The following is a 15,201-nucleotide window of genomic DNA, read 5'->3' as shown; positions in this document are numbered from 1 at the left end:
TGCTATTACTGTGGAAACCAGACCCCTGGGGTGCCACATTCCCCCCTAGTGAAATTTAGTACTCCCGGACTAAACATAACAGGGTATAAACAATAACAATTAAATACATGAGATGGTCACGGCGTGTCCGTAACTGGGAAGCAATAAGGGTGTCCATTTCACCAAAGAACAGGGAGCCGTAACCAGGTAGGGGTCTGTCCTGCCCCGAGTCTTTAACAGTCTGTAGTCCATTCCTGGGTTACGCTCCAAACATATTTACAACAGAGTTCCGGTTACTCACTGTCCATAACCTGTCAGTCCATATAAAGAAACCTGTAACTGAAAAACATAATTAGCAACGGCTACAACAAAACAGGTAAACATAAAATAGTTAAAGCAACTAGCCAACTTAGATTCTCCAACGTACGGGCATCTGGCCTCTGGTAACCCTAGTGGACCTACGGAGCTCACTAACTGGTCCTGCACTATAGGGTGTAGGAGGTGTTATGGGCAAGCTGGGCAGCTTTCTGCGCACTCTTTGGCTCACTAGGGGCACGGCAGGCTCACTACTAGCAGAGGGTTGATCCTCCTGTACTGCTGGTGTGGACTCTTCTGCCTCTTGGGCCGGCTGCTCTTCCAGCTCTACTGGTTCTTCTGTAGGCACTTGCGGGGCTGGCTGGAGAAAGGTGAGGACGGGTACCACGACAGCACCGTTTACTTGTGTCCAAGACCGGGGGAAGTCTCCGAGTACAGTCCTGATCATTTCTTCCCTTTCCTCTGCGGGTCGAGGGTATTCTTGATCTTCTTCTTCACGGCTTTGCAGCTGCTCGGGACACTTCTTCAGGTGGTCTCTGGAGACAACGGCTGTGGTTTCTCCTCCATCCTTACTGATCACGCAAATCTTTGGGCTCTCATGGCTTGATGGCAGTACGGTGTACGGGTCCTTCTCCCACTGGTCGTCCAACTTGTGGAGCCGTCTTTTCCTCTTCAAGACCTGCTCTCCAGGTACCAGGGGAACTGCGGGAGCATACTGATTATAAGCCCTCTCTTGCCTTTCTCTAGCTTGAGACAGACTTCGCTCGACGCTCTCCTGTACTTTCCGATACTGCTGCTGCCGTTCTGTATCCCAGTCTGCCTCTGGCGAGGTGTCCTCGGGCGTCAGGACTCCCATATCCAGGTCGATAGGCAGCTTACCAGGTCTCGCTCTCATTAGGTAAGCCGGTGTACAGTTGGTAGAACCTACAGGGATGTGGTTGTATAGGTCCACCAGATCAGGCAGCTTCTCAGGCCACATACTGCGTTCTTCCAGGGGCAATGTTTTCAGGAGGTCTATCACCACCTGGTTCATCTTCTCGCAGAGTCCATTGGTTTGAGGGTGATAGGGCGTTGTTCTTATCTTCGTGCAGCCATACAGGTTGCAGAACTCCTGGAAGACTTCAGCTTCGAAGGCTGGCCCTTGGTCTGTCAGCACTTGGTCCGGGTACCCGTGTGGACGGCAGAAGTGCTGCTGGAAGGCTCTAGCTGCTGTTTGAGCCGTTAAGTCCTTGACCGGGACCACCACCAGGAACCGGGAGTAATGATCTACGATTGTGAGGGCGTAGACATACCCAGATCTGCTTGGAGCCAGTTTCACATGGTCCAGGGCTACCAGTTCCAGTGGCTGTCGGGTGATGATGGGCTGCAAGGGAGTCTTCTGGCTGGAACGGTTCTTCCTTCTTAGGTGGCACGGTCCACAGTCTCTGCACCACCTCTCGATGGCTCCTCTCATGCCTACCCAGTAGAACCGTTCACGCAACAAGAACTCCAGCTTCTTCCACCCGAAATGTCCTGCTCCGTTGTGGTACGCCTCCAGAATCATAGCCGCGTCTCGTCTGGGGACCACTACCTGCCAGGTCAACTCATGTGTTCGAGAGTTAACCATTCTCCGGCACAACTTCTCCCTGTAGAGGAACAGCCTACTTTTCTCCTTCCACAGTTGCTTAGTCTCCTCTGGGGCGTCTGGGTCCAGACTGGCATCGGCTTGGGTCAGCATTTCCTTCACCAGACGGACTGCGGGATCACTGTCTTGTGTCTCCGCCCAGTTGTAGAGGGGCAAGGGATTGAACGTCGCGGAGCGCCTGTCCTTCACACGGTGGGAATACAGGGTAATCCCATGACGGTGGAACGCAGGGAGCTCAACTTCTTCCAGATCTTCTGGATCTTCCCCTACGTCCGGTAAGTTCGACATTCTAGACAGGGCATCCGCGTTGGCATTGGAGCGTCCTGCCCGGTATTTGATGGTGAATTCAAAGTTGGACAGGCGAGCCATCCATCTCTGTTCCAGAGCACCGAGCCTTGCAGTGTCCAGGTGTGTCAACGGGTTGTTATCCGTGTACACGATGAATTTGGAGGAGGCAAGGTAATGCTTGAAACGTTCGGTCACTGCCCACACTACTGCCAGGAACTCCAGCTTGAATGAGCTATAATTCTCAGGGTTCCTCTCCGTGGGCCGTAGTTTTCGGCTGGCGTAAGCGATTACCCGTTCTTTCCCTTGCTGGATCTGGGAGAGTACGGCTCCTAGCCCGATGTTGCTTGCGTCCGTGTGGAGGATAAAGGGCTGGCTGTAGTCTGGATATGCCAGGATTTCATCCCCCGTGAGGGCCATCTTCAGCTGGCAGAAGGACTCCTCTTCCAGCTTTTCCCACCTGAAGGGCGGCTTCTGGCTTTCCGAGATTGACCTATCTGGAGGTCCTGCATAGGGGCTGCCATTTTGGTGAAACCGGGAATGAATCTTCGGTAGTAGCCTACCAACCCGAGGAACTGCCACACTTCCTTTATGCTGGAGGGTCTTGGCCAGTCCTTAATTACGGTGATCTTATCAAGGTCGGGAGCCACTCCGTCAGCACTCACCATGTGTCCCAGGTATTGCACCTTTGGTTTCAGGAGGTGACACTTGGAGGGTTTCACCTTTAGGCCGTAGTTTGCCAGAGCTTCAAACACTTCCGCCAGGTGTTTCAGGTGATCCTCGTAGGTCTTGGAATAGACGATGACATCGTCCAGGTATAACAGGACCGTCTCGAAGTTCCGGTGTCCCAGACAGAATTCCATCAACCGTTGGAAGGTTCCTGGTGCGTTGCAGAGCCCGAACGGCATACAGTTAAATTCGCTGAGACCCATCGGGGTGGTGAATGCGGTCTTCTCCCGGTCTGCCTCTGCTACAGGAACCTGCCAGTACCCGCTAGTGAGATCCAAAGTAGAGAAGAAGTTAGCAGATTTTAATGCAGCTAAGGACTCTTCTATCCTTGGTAACGGGTACGCATCTTTGTGTGTGATACGGTTGACCTTCCTGTAGTCTACACACATTCTCATAGTGTTGTCCTTCTTTTTCACTAAGACTAGTGGAGCTGCCCAGGGGCTACAGCTGTCCCTGATTACCCCGGCCTCCTTCATGTCTCTAAGCATCCCCTTGGCGTGTTGGTAGTGTGCAGGGGGTACGGGTCGGTATCTCTCCTTTATGGGAGGATGGTCTCCTGTGGGGATGTGGTGTTCTACCCCCTTTACTCGCCCGAAGTCTAACGGGTGTTTACTAAACACTCTCTCGTACTCTTGAACCACCCGATAGACTCCCTGTTTCTGGTGTGAGGGAGTGGAGTCAGTACCCAAATGTAGTTGCTGACACCAGTCCTCCATTGGTTTCTTAGAGCCGTTACCTTCCTCTGGTTGAGATGGAGGCAAGGGTTCCACGGCCTGTACAGAATTCTGGTTTATGGTGAACAATTTAGCTAGCGTGGCATACCGGGGCAGGTGTACTTCTCTCTCACCGATATTTATGATGCGAACGGGCACCCTCCCATGGCGTACATCGACCACCCCCCGTGCTGTCAAAATGGTGGGCCTACTGTCTGAGTAGACGGGTTCTACCATTGCTTGGTAGTCTCTACCTCTTAGACCAATAGCTGCCCGGCACCAAATCATCATCTCACTTTTTGGGGGCATGGCAATAGGGAACGGGTCACACATTCTCACGCTACCTATCTCACCACCAGATAGTTCCACCTGTTGCCGCTTCATCAGTGCCCGGATCTCTTTTTGGAGCACACGCTGCTGGCCGGAACTGGCGTTCTTGGCAACCTGCTGTAAAATGAGAATCACCTCTGCAAGACAATTTTCAATTACATTGGTTCCCAGGGTGATTCTAGGGTGACTCTCATGACGGTCTATGTCCACTATAATCAGTCCTTGTGCCGCCAGTTCGACTTTACCGATTTTAATGGTCACCTCCTTGAATCCCACCTGCGGCACGGGCTGACCATTGCTGGCGATGATACTCAGGTCGTCGTCTGGGTAGCGGGTTATGTCCGAATCATTCCAGTACTGCTTGAAGAGCACGTACGGGATGGTGGTGACCTGTGACCCAGTGTCTAGTAGGGCACTCATAGGAATGCCATCCAGTACCACAGGCAAGATTGGACGTCCCCCTACGTATTTATCACGCCAGTTTGATGGGCCTGACGGTCTTATGCCTGGGGGTTGGCCCTCTACCCCAGGTTGTGCCCGTTTAAATGACAGTACCTTGCCACATGTCCGGGTTGATTGCAGCGGCGGCAAATAGGTCGTCCGTCCTCGTTGTATCGATCGCTGGGTCTTCCTCTGGCCGGTGGGGTCCTCCTTGGTCGGCGCCACGGGATGTCCTCCGGTCCGGATGCCAGCTCGATCTTCCCTGCAGTAGAAACCTGTAAAGACTGCACAGTTCGGGTTAGCGCGGCAACGCTTTTAGTTAGCTCTTGGACCTGATGGTGCAGGTCTGTAGCCGGGTCACTGTTTAAAGCCTGCGCATCAGCTCCCACAGGCCCTGCAGACAAGGGCGCCGTCTCCTGGTGATAAGTGATAGCAGGGCGCCTGTGGGTCACAGCGCCACCTGGTGCCGGTTCTCGGAGCACCCGGATGGCTCTGTCCTTGAACTGTGCAAAGTCCAGGTCAGGGTCCTGTAAGGCCATTGCCCGCAACTGGGTTCGGTGGGCATTGCACAGTAGACCCTCAATGAATTGTTCAGTCAACAGCTTATCTTCATTTCCCACGCTGTCAGGGTCTGCCTGCTTAATGGCTCTCAGGGCCTCTTGTAGGTTTAGAGCATAGTCTCTTATACTCTCATGTGCCCGTTGTTTGCACCCATAAAATCTTAGTTTTATTTCGGCTGAGGTGCGGGTGTCAAATGTGTCTTTCAGCCGGGTTAGTATGTCTCTGACAGTCCTCTTCCTCCCAGGTGGCCAGGACTTTACCTCCCTTTGGGCTGCCCCGATTAATTGGGCCACCAGGATGCTCACTTTTTGCAACTCCGTGAGGGGATACACCTGGAAGAGGCTATCCAGCCTTTCTCTGAAGTCATTTAGGGTATGTGACTCCCCTGAGTACTGGGGTAGCCAGGCTGCCCCCGGGATATAGGGCATGGTGAAAGGCATGACCGCAGCAGCGGTGGCGCTGGCGGCGGCTGTGGCGGTGAAGCTCTCCTCCGTATCCGACATTCTCCTCCCCCCTAGTGGACCGTGGCCTACCTTGCGATGATCCTCTTCCGTAGGCCGCGGCTCCGCAGTGGATCGTCAGGGTTGAGGACCTTCCGTCGCGCTCCTGTGACGTCGGCGTCTGCTGGGCTCCTTCCAGGACCTTACGCAACGTCCGGACGTGAGGCGGGGCTTCAGTTCTCGCGGGCTTTTGGAGTCCACGCCCCTCTTCTTCCCGCGCGGCGCCCTCAAGATGGCGTCCAATGGCGGGAAAACTCCACGGATGGCGGGAAGAAGGCAGAAGATGGCGTCGGATGGCGGGAATCGGCTCCAGATGGCGGGAAACGACTCCGGACGGCGGGAAACTTCACCACAGGTAAGTATAAAAGTCTCTTTTTTCAGGCACGCAGTACCCGGTGGTTGCGGGCACGTAATCCTGCCGACTACGCCAAAGTTGACGCGCCCCCTGGGCCAGTGCTGTAGTGCGGCGCGCGCGGGGAATACCCGGAGCCGGATCCGATGGGGGTAGTAGTCTTCGTGTGGCGGTGACCCGGTCCGTGCCCAGGGTGGTCAAACTAAGTGGCAGTTACTGGTATGATGGTATTAGTGTCCGACTACGCCACCCGTTGAATGCGGCTATGAAGCCGCCGCTGCAGGGCAGTCCGCTGAGGCCGGTGGTACGGATGTGCAGCGTGGATGGTATAACCCCCAACGGGAGGGGTATGGCCTCAGGGCAGAGGATGAGGTTGATGTTGGGAGTGATGGTGTGGATGTCCCAGCACTAATGGTGCGACAAGGAAGCACGGAGACGCGAGGGTACAGTTCAGGGTCTTTACTGATGGTACAAGGCAAATTCCCCCGGGAGTACTGGCTAGTAGTTGGGGCCTGGTTAGTCTGCGAGTAAGCCGGAGTTCCCCTGGCCAGGTGGAGTTGTAGGCCTTCCCGTTAGTCTGTACCCTTCCTGGCTACCCTGCTTTCGGCGGTTACAAGTAGCCCACGTCCCTGGGTATACCGTGTGGTGCTCACCCGTATGGCTGGTGACCTGGGGCCTCCTGTTAGCCTCCGCTCCGGGATGGCGGTGCTGGTCCCTTTGTTGTGACTGAGCCTCCGGGCTTTTATGGCCAGAGGACCTGGAATCCCCTGCCGGATGGATTCTGCTGCTGGGTATATCTTAGTCCCCACAGCCTCGGACTCCTGTGTCCGGTTTTAGTACTTCCTCCCAGGGCGAGCTCTGCACAGCTCCAGCCCCTGGCGCTTCTCCTTGGCTCCTACAGAGCTCCTGAGGTCTATCTGTCCCTGTTTCTGCGTGTCCAGACCAGACTCCGTCTCTGTCTGGAACTCCTCTCTCTAACCCTGCCTCAGCCCCAGTTTATGTAGGGGAAGTTCTTCCCCTCCCAGGACTGGGCAGGAGGTGTGGCATGCTTAGGATTCCTGCCCAGGAGACCTCCCACCTGCTCACAGACGTAATATTGCTATTACTGTGGAAACCAGGCCCCTGGGGTGCCACACAAACCCTTGTGCACCTTTGGCAGACTGTAAAAAGTTGCCATTACTGGGTGAACTGGGCAAATGAAGTCCCTCTCCTGTTTATTTAAGACACCATCATTTAGGGCCCCATTAGCCAGTTCCACCAACTGTTGAGAAAATCCCTTTGTGGGATCCGCATTCAGTATACGGTAACATTCGCTTACATTCAGTATTACCGTACACATCGAGTGATACTCGCTGGTGTCCATGATCACCACGTTACCGCCTTTATCCGACGGTTTAATAGTGATAGAATGATCATTTTCCAAGGACCTCAGGGCCTGCATCTCCCGATGTGTAAGGTTGTACTTAGCCCACCTTGAAGTTGCTTCTGGCTTTTTGACCACTGGGGTATATTACGCGTGGTCATTTGATACGGCGCGGTATTTGGTATGGTATGTAGCCAGAGTAGTGTCCGATACCGTTCTGTTCTGGACACTCCTCCGGGCCGGGGTGATTTTGGGGGGGGGTTCCGTTACCACCCACTGCAGTGTGTTACGTATGGGCACTCTGCGTCCCTTCCCCCTATATTTCGTCACCTGGTCAGCGCGTTTGTTTGCTTTGGGACGCGCGCACCGGAAGTGACGTTTGCGCATCACGCCAAGCACTTGCGTTCCACATACCGGACATGAGTCTCGCCGGAACCGGAAGTGACGCGCTCGCGTGTCAGCGCGGTCATATTTAAAAAGAGGACCTATTTGTTTGTTCTTTTGAGCTGTCTGATGGAGAGGCTGAGCGATTGATGCCAGCCTCCATACTGTGTGACACCCTCTTCTCCCCTGATGATTAGCTGAGGCAATGAAACGCGTCGGGAGCGGTGTGCTGTGGTCTTTTGGAAGCTGAAAAGGTTTAGATGCCCCACCACATGGAGCTGTCTTAAAGCCAGAGAGCAAGAACCGACATTTGATTTGGTGAGTCTGTTCCAATAGTATATTTAAGGTCTATATGCTCACCATAATCTGTCTATATGTACGAAGGTTCTTATATGCTGAGACATTATATGCTGAGACATTGTCTTGAGAGCTCCACTTTTTTCTGCCATTTTATCTGTGTTATGTTACGGGTAGACTATGTCTAGACAACATATTTCCGCACCCCTGGACATAACAAGTTACTGACTATTATGGTATTTACCACTACAGGCAGGCATATTCTTGCTTTTAGGTCCTTGTGACTCGTTTATCATTTTTTTATTCATTTCCATTAAATGCTAAGTTTTAATTGTTTGTAGCACCACTATACTTGCTAGACTACCTAAAGTATTGAATTCAGGCCCCCCCCTGCAGGAGAGTTCCATAGAGTATAGAGGCAGACCTACACAGACAGAGACACGACCTGCTGGAAGTGCGGAGGCGCAGGACATTACGCCAGGGGCTGTTCTAGCCGAGGGCGGCCCCTGTCGCGGCAGCTGTTAAACTAGCGGGCTCCGTGTTTGGGGGACACAGCCCAGAGCCTAAGAAAGGGGAAAGAAAAAGAGGAAGTCCCAAGGACCTAGTTTCCAGCAGCCCGACTGTCTGGGTCGAAATGAGCAGTCGAGCTGTTCACTGCCTGATTGACAAGGGATCCCAGGTGACTACGATGACAGAAGCCTACTTTCAACAGCGATTTCCAGAGATAGCACAGCCTGAATGGGGACCAGTAATTAGACTTACGGCAGCTAATCAATTACCCAGCCCGGTCGCAGGGGTGGTGTGGATGAAGATCCGAGTGTGTGGAAAAGATGTGGGAAAAAAAGGGGTCGTCTTGGTCGCAGGGGGAACCGGAAGTGGACCCCCGGTAATCCTCGGAATGAATGTGCTGAAAGAGTTCCGGCAAATCCTGATTAGTGAGCTGAAGGAGATTCCTCTAGACCGGTGGGAACCATGAACCCCCCAAAGGAGGGTTTTTCAACAATTAATCCGAGCCGCCCAGGCTCAGGAGACGTCGAGTGAAGGGAAGGTCCTGGGGAAAGTAATAGTACCAGCAGTTATGGCGCTCTCCTTACCGCCAGGACAAAATGTACTCACGTTACCCGCACGGGCCTGCACACCTCTTGAGAGGGTCGAAGTACAGATACAACCAACATCGATGGACAAAGTACCCCCCGGACCCTGGTGGCTCGGACACTGGCCACCGTGCAGGGTGGCAATGTTATAGCGTGGTGCGTTAATCTGGGCGAAGGTGATCTCACACTCCCTCCCCGGGCGGAAATAGCCCAGATTCTGGGAATGCCAGAGAAGTTGGTGCGACCTGATGCGGTCCAGCTGTCCGCTGCACGAGGAGACCCCTGCAGTCTGGCGGTCACCGTGCCGCCGGAATCCCACCTAGTGCGAAGGGGGGACGAAGAATCCTAGAACAAATGCGGGCTGAATTGACGGGACTTTCACCTCGACAGGTGCAGCAGGTTGAGGGGGTACTGGAGCGGTACCAGGAAGTCTTTGCACGCCATGAGGATGATTTTGGTTGCACCGAAGCCATTACCCACGAGATTCCCACGGGGAGCGCTGCCCCAGTGTGGGAGAGATACCGGCAGATACCTCCCCAGATGTATAAGGAGGTTAAGGAGATGCTAGCCCATATGTTACAGAATGGTGTGATACGGGAGAGTCATCTCACCCAGAGGTGTGGTATCTCACTCTCAGGTAAGGAAGGAGTATTGCCCGGGACCCTAACACCTGCATCCAACACTACACTACTCCAGACCAGCAGGAGGGGCAAGATGCGCTGCTCCTCTGCTGAGCCCTGTCCCTGGCTGGAGTGGGGGGAACTAAAGTAGGGGGAACAATGTAGTGGGTGTGGGGGAGGAAGTAGTTCAGGGGAGCTCAGTAAGAAGTGATATAAAAGAGAGGGTGGAACATTCTAGAGGGAATCAGTCAGTTCCAGTCAGAGGAAGAGTTGGGAGCAGGAGCTCTGCAGGAGTTCTGCTCAGGGGAAGTGCGGGCCTGAGTGAGGAGGCCCAGGAGAAGGAGATGAAGAAGGAACAGGAGCAGAGAGAAGGCTCCAGGAGTGAAAAAAGGATCCCAGGGGTACGGGCAGTGCTGGAGGCCACCTGTACTCCCGAATCTACCAGGCGGTGGAGGGATCAGGTCGCAGGGGGGACCGGCCCCTTACTAGTGAGAATTACAATATTCAACTAGGTAACCAGCGGGTGCAGCATTTCAGGTGCTGGAGTCCTAAAGACCACATCTAACTCACCGAAAAGGTGGCCATAGAGGACCTAGGGGACAGAGAAGACGTCACCCGACAAGGTCGCCGTCACTGGATTGGAACACTGGGTGTGAGGTGCAGGGAGACGGCCAGAAGGAACACACAGAAGCGGGTCCCGTTATGTACTCCGGAGGTACCTGAGGATTGGCTGAACCCCTCCCTGAGTAAGCACAGAACGACGTGGGAAGTTATGATCTGCAGTTGTAACCAGGAGCAAAGTAAGAACTGTGAGTAAATCCGGAAGACTGCACCCCACTGTCTCTGTGAATTATTACTGCTGCGCCATTGTCCCCTGCACTACACTGCACAGCAATCTCTTTAACATCTACACTGCCCTGGAGCTAAGCTCTACCTGTAGAGAGCTAAACCAACTCTGCTGCCCTAACATCAGCTCCAGAGGGCCTGCTCTGCAGCGGCGGCTCCCTTTAGCTGCATACCACAGGTGGCGTCACGAACTGTATATAATAACTATAAATCCCTTGTAAATAACCCCTTTTACTGACTGCCCTGGGTCACGGAGCGGGTCACTGCCACTGTGACATCCCTAGCCCCAACGAATGGCCCGGCTTCCGAGTACCCCATGGCCCAGGGGGCACGTGATATTTGGCGTCACGAACAGGATATGAACCTACCCGTTATCACTGGGTATTGTGCGCCTAGAAACTGTGTTCTATACTGAATGTGGCGCCCGCCCCAGAAGAACGGGGCGCCATTATGTGTGTTATCAAGGACAACAAAGAGTCTCCCATCGTGGGCCGGGTCCCTGAATGGCGCCAAAAGCGCAACCCGCCCCATGCGTCTGTGGCCATATACCTGGATCTGTCCATCAGTCTGGGGAAGCCTCCTCTGGGTGTGTCCGACAGCAAGCAGCCATGGGACCACCCCAGAAAGGGGAGAGGAGAGAAGAAACCTGGGAGACAGGGCGGAGTCTCCAGCAGTCTAGACAGACCGCACCCGGCAGGCAAGATGGAGAGAGGTCAGCCTGAAGCTCAGTCTTGTGGCCTGCTGTTGGAATAATACATATTAATCGGTATGTGTATTGCAACAACTACTGTGCTGTTTCATATGTTGTGCATATTGTGAGGTTGTTAACAAAGTTTAGTTAAAAAAAAAAAAACTCCCACAGACAGGATGCCCCCTCCTTCTCTTCCTGTGTTGTTGTTATATATGTATTTGATTTCCTCATGCTGCAGTAACACCAGAATCCATGCTGTGCCTATGCTGGATATGAATAAACCTACATTCTGTGTTCTAAACTCTGGATGTCACGCGGATTAATCCTCTGCTAACAGGTTATGGGCCCAGATGTACCAGAGTCCGAGTCACAGATCCCCAGAACACAGAGGAAAGAAAAGAAAGAAAGACAGCAAACTGAGAAGAAGCAAAGATGGCCACCAGCAGCAGCTCCATGAAATTTACAGTGCCAAGTCTCACTAACCAGAATTATCAATCCTGGAAATTCAAAGTGAAAATGCTGCTGATAAGAGAAGGTACGTGGAAATACACACAGGAGCCTAAACCTGACCCAGTGCCACAGGAGTGGACAGAGATGGATCAGAAAGCACAAAGTACCATATCACTCAGTATAGATGATGACCAGATTATGCATGTGTGTAAATGTAATACTGCAAAGGAAATGTGGGAGCAGTTGCAAAAGGTACATGAGAGGATACGTCTAAGCAATAAGCTCTATCTCATGAGAAAGCTGTACCAGTCTAAGCTACAGAAAGGCCAGGATATGCAGGATTACATAAGAAGTGTTCTGGAAGTTGTAGAACGCCTGAGAGGCATTGGGGAAGATCTAAAGGACTTTCATGTGGCCGCATTACTGCTTAGTGGCCTTCCAGAGATCTATGATACACTTGTAACCGCACTAGATGCGCGTCCAGATGATGAGCTTACACTGGAGTATGTCAGGGGGAAGCTCATAGATGAATATAAGCGAAAGGCAGAAGGTGTAAACAGTAGGACATGCAACACAGAATCTGCTTTACAGACACAAAACCTAACTGATAACAGGAAGCACATAAAAGAAACACGTGAATGTTTTGTTTGCAAGAAATCAGGACATTTGAAAGCTGACTGCAGAGTCTGGAAAGCTAGAATGAATCAGCTGAAAAAGCAAAGCAGTCATCAAAGGGTTAAAAGTGCTGCATCTGGAGAAAATGATTCTGTGAATACTGAAACTGCATTTACTGTCAGTGCAAATACATCAAAGCATGCATGGTGTATAGACTCTGGAGCAATTAGTCACATGACTAATAACAGAGACTTCTTTTCTAAGCTTGACCAAAGTAAATAATAGAAAGTGATTATGGCTAATGGTCAGTACATGACTTCAGAAGGCATAGGAGATGGTTATATTGATTGTCAAATCTCACCAACACAAAGCAGGAAGATCCCAGTAAAGGATGTGCTGTATGTGCCTAGTCTTGAAAGTAATCTACTATCTGTGAAGAAACTCACAAAACAAGGAAATTAAGTTACATTTAAGCATGATAGCTGCATCATCTCAAAGGAAGGTCACACACTAGCAGAGGGAAACATCACAGATGAACTTTATCAGCTGAAATGCAAAGAGTGTGTGTATACAGCGCAACAAGAAGAGCATAAAAACTGTATTCATGTGTGGCATAGGCGTCTGGCACACAGAGACCCAGAAGCAATAAGAAAGTTAGTCCAAAAGCAACTAGCTGAGGATATTACAATTGATCTATGTAACCAGACAATGAAGTGTACTAGCTGCATCAAAGGGAAAATGTCTAGGAAAGCTTTTCCTAAGAGAATTAGTGCAACAACAGCACAACCACTAGATTTAATACACACAGATGTCTGTGGTCCAATGAGCACTCTGACTCCAGGGAAGAAGAGATATTTTCTCACATTTATTGATGATCATTCAAGATATACAGTTGTCCACCTGCTTCACAGCAAGAAGGAAGTTCCAGAGAAACTTGAAATATACCTAGCTGAAGTATATAATAAATTTGGAAGAATGCCAAAGATTCTACGTGCAGATAATGGGACTGAATATACAAGTAATGAGACACAGAGCATTTTAAAGAAAAATGGAATCCTATTTCAGACCACTGTACCGTACAACCCAGAGCAAAATGGTGTCGCGGAAAGAAGGAACCGAACACTATGTGAAAGTGGAAGAAGCATGTTATTTGATGCAAATCTGCCCACAGCATATTGGGGTGAAGCAATCATGACAGCTTGCTATCTTCAGAACAGACTACCAGGTAAAGCTACAGAGAAAACTCCATTTGAGCAATGGAATAGCAGAAAGCCAAAACTACATCACATAAGAATATTCGGAAGTAAAGCATTTGAACATGTTCCCAAAGAAAAGCGAACTAAGTGGGAATCTCACGCTATGGAAGGTATCCTGGTAGGCTACAGCGAAACCCAGAAAGGTTATAGGATTCTACACCCAGAAACAAACAAGATCACAATAAGTAGAGATGTAGTGATTGATGAGAACTTTGTATCACCCAAGTTTTGTGACATCACGCCAGTAGTCCAGCTGAAGTCACAATTACAAGACAGCAACAAGGAGGATGTAGAGGTCTGGCTGGATTCTTCAACTAATGAAGGAACAACAGAAAAATCAGGTGAATCTGAAATCAGGAGATCGTCAAGATCAAATAAAGGTATACCAGCTAAACGTCTATCCTACATTGTCAAGACACTACCTGAGTCACAGCCGCAGTCATGGGATGAAATGCAAGCACTACCTGTCCATGAAAGAACAAAGTGGATCGATGCCGCTAATGAGGAAATCAAATCGCTTCATCAACTCCAAACTTGGAAACTCACCAAGCTACCACAGGGCAAAAAGGCAATCAAGTGCAAGTGGGTCTTCAAAACCAAATATGACTCTGAAGGTAAAGTCCACAGATTCAAAGCAAGGTTGGTCGCAAAAGGATATTCTCAAAAGTATGGCGAAGATTACGATGCTACATTTGCCCCAGTCGCTAAACAGACCACGTTCAGAGCTTTGTTAGCTGTAGCTGCTGTACAAAAGATGTATGTCAGACATTTGGATATAAAAACTGCCTTTTTAAATGGTGACATTGAGGAGGACTTATACATGACTCAACCTGAAGGTTATGTAAAAAGAGGTGAAGAGAATCTTGTTTGCAAACTACAAAAATCTCTCTATGGTCTTAAGCAATCAGCAAGAGCATGGAACACCAAGATGAATAAAGTCTTGTTGGAAGAAGGATTTAAAAGAGGTCAAGCAGATCCGTGCTTATACACAAAATATACAGATGGAAAGTGGATGTATATTCTCTTATATGTGGACGACGTGATTGTTGTTCATCAAGACGACGCAGAAATTGGAAAAATGACTGAAATTCTGAATCAGCACTTTGAAACAAAAGACCTTGGAAGTGTGACATATTATCTAGGAATCCAAATCCAGAGAGAGGAAGATGGAAGTTTTCTTCTAAACCAAAGTGCAAAAATTAATTTGATTCTGAATCAGTTTAAAATGTCAGAGGCCAAAGGTATATCAACCCCAATGGAACCATCCTACCTGAAGCTGGAAGGAGAAGATGATCTGTTGCCTAACAATGAGAAATATCGTCAGGCAGTGGGGGCACTTCTATACATATCAACTATGACCAGACCGGATATCACAACAACAGTTGGAATTCTTTGCAGATATGTGGAAAAACCGCGCCAAAGAGACTGGAATGCTGTTAAGAGACTTCTCCGATATTTGAAAGAAACGCAAGATGTAAATTTAAAACTATCTGCAGCAGGAGATCTAGAACTTACCGGCTATGTAGATGTGGATTGGGCGGGTGATTCGCGTGATCGTAAATCCACAAGTGGATACTTGTTTAAAGTTGGAGAAAGTTCAATCTCCTGGTCTAGTAGGAAACAAGTGTCTGTTGCCTTGTCATCTACAGAAGCGGAGTATGTGTCCGCAGCCTATGCAAGCCAGGAGGTTGTTTGGCTAAGACAATTGATGGACGATCTTGGCAAACCGACAACTCAGCCGACGGTGATTTATGAG

Source organism: Phyllobates terribilis, unplaced genomic scaffold, assembly GCF_046119375.1.
Source record: "Phyllobates terribilis strain yellow unplaced genomic scaffold, ASM4611937v1 Scaffold_3__8_contigs__length_932513732, whole genome shotgun sequence".
NCBI classification, from domain to species: Eukaryota; Metazoa; Chordata; class Amphibia; order Anura; family Dendrobatidae; genus Phyllobates; species Phyllobates terribilis.
Note: the sequence above shows the minus strand (reverse complement) of the source record.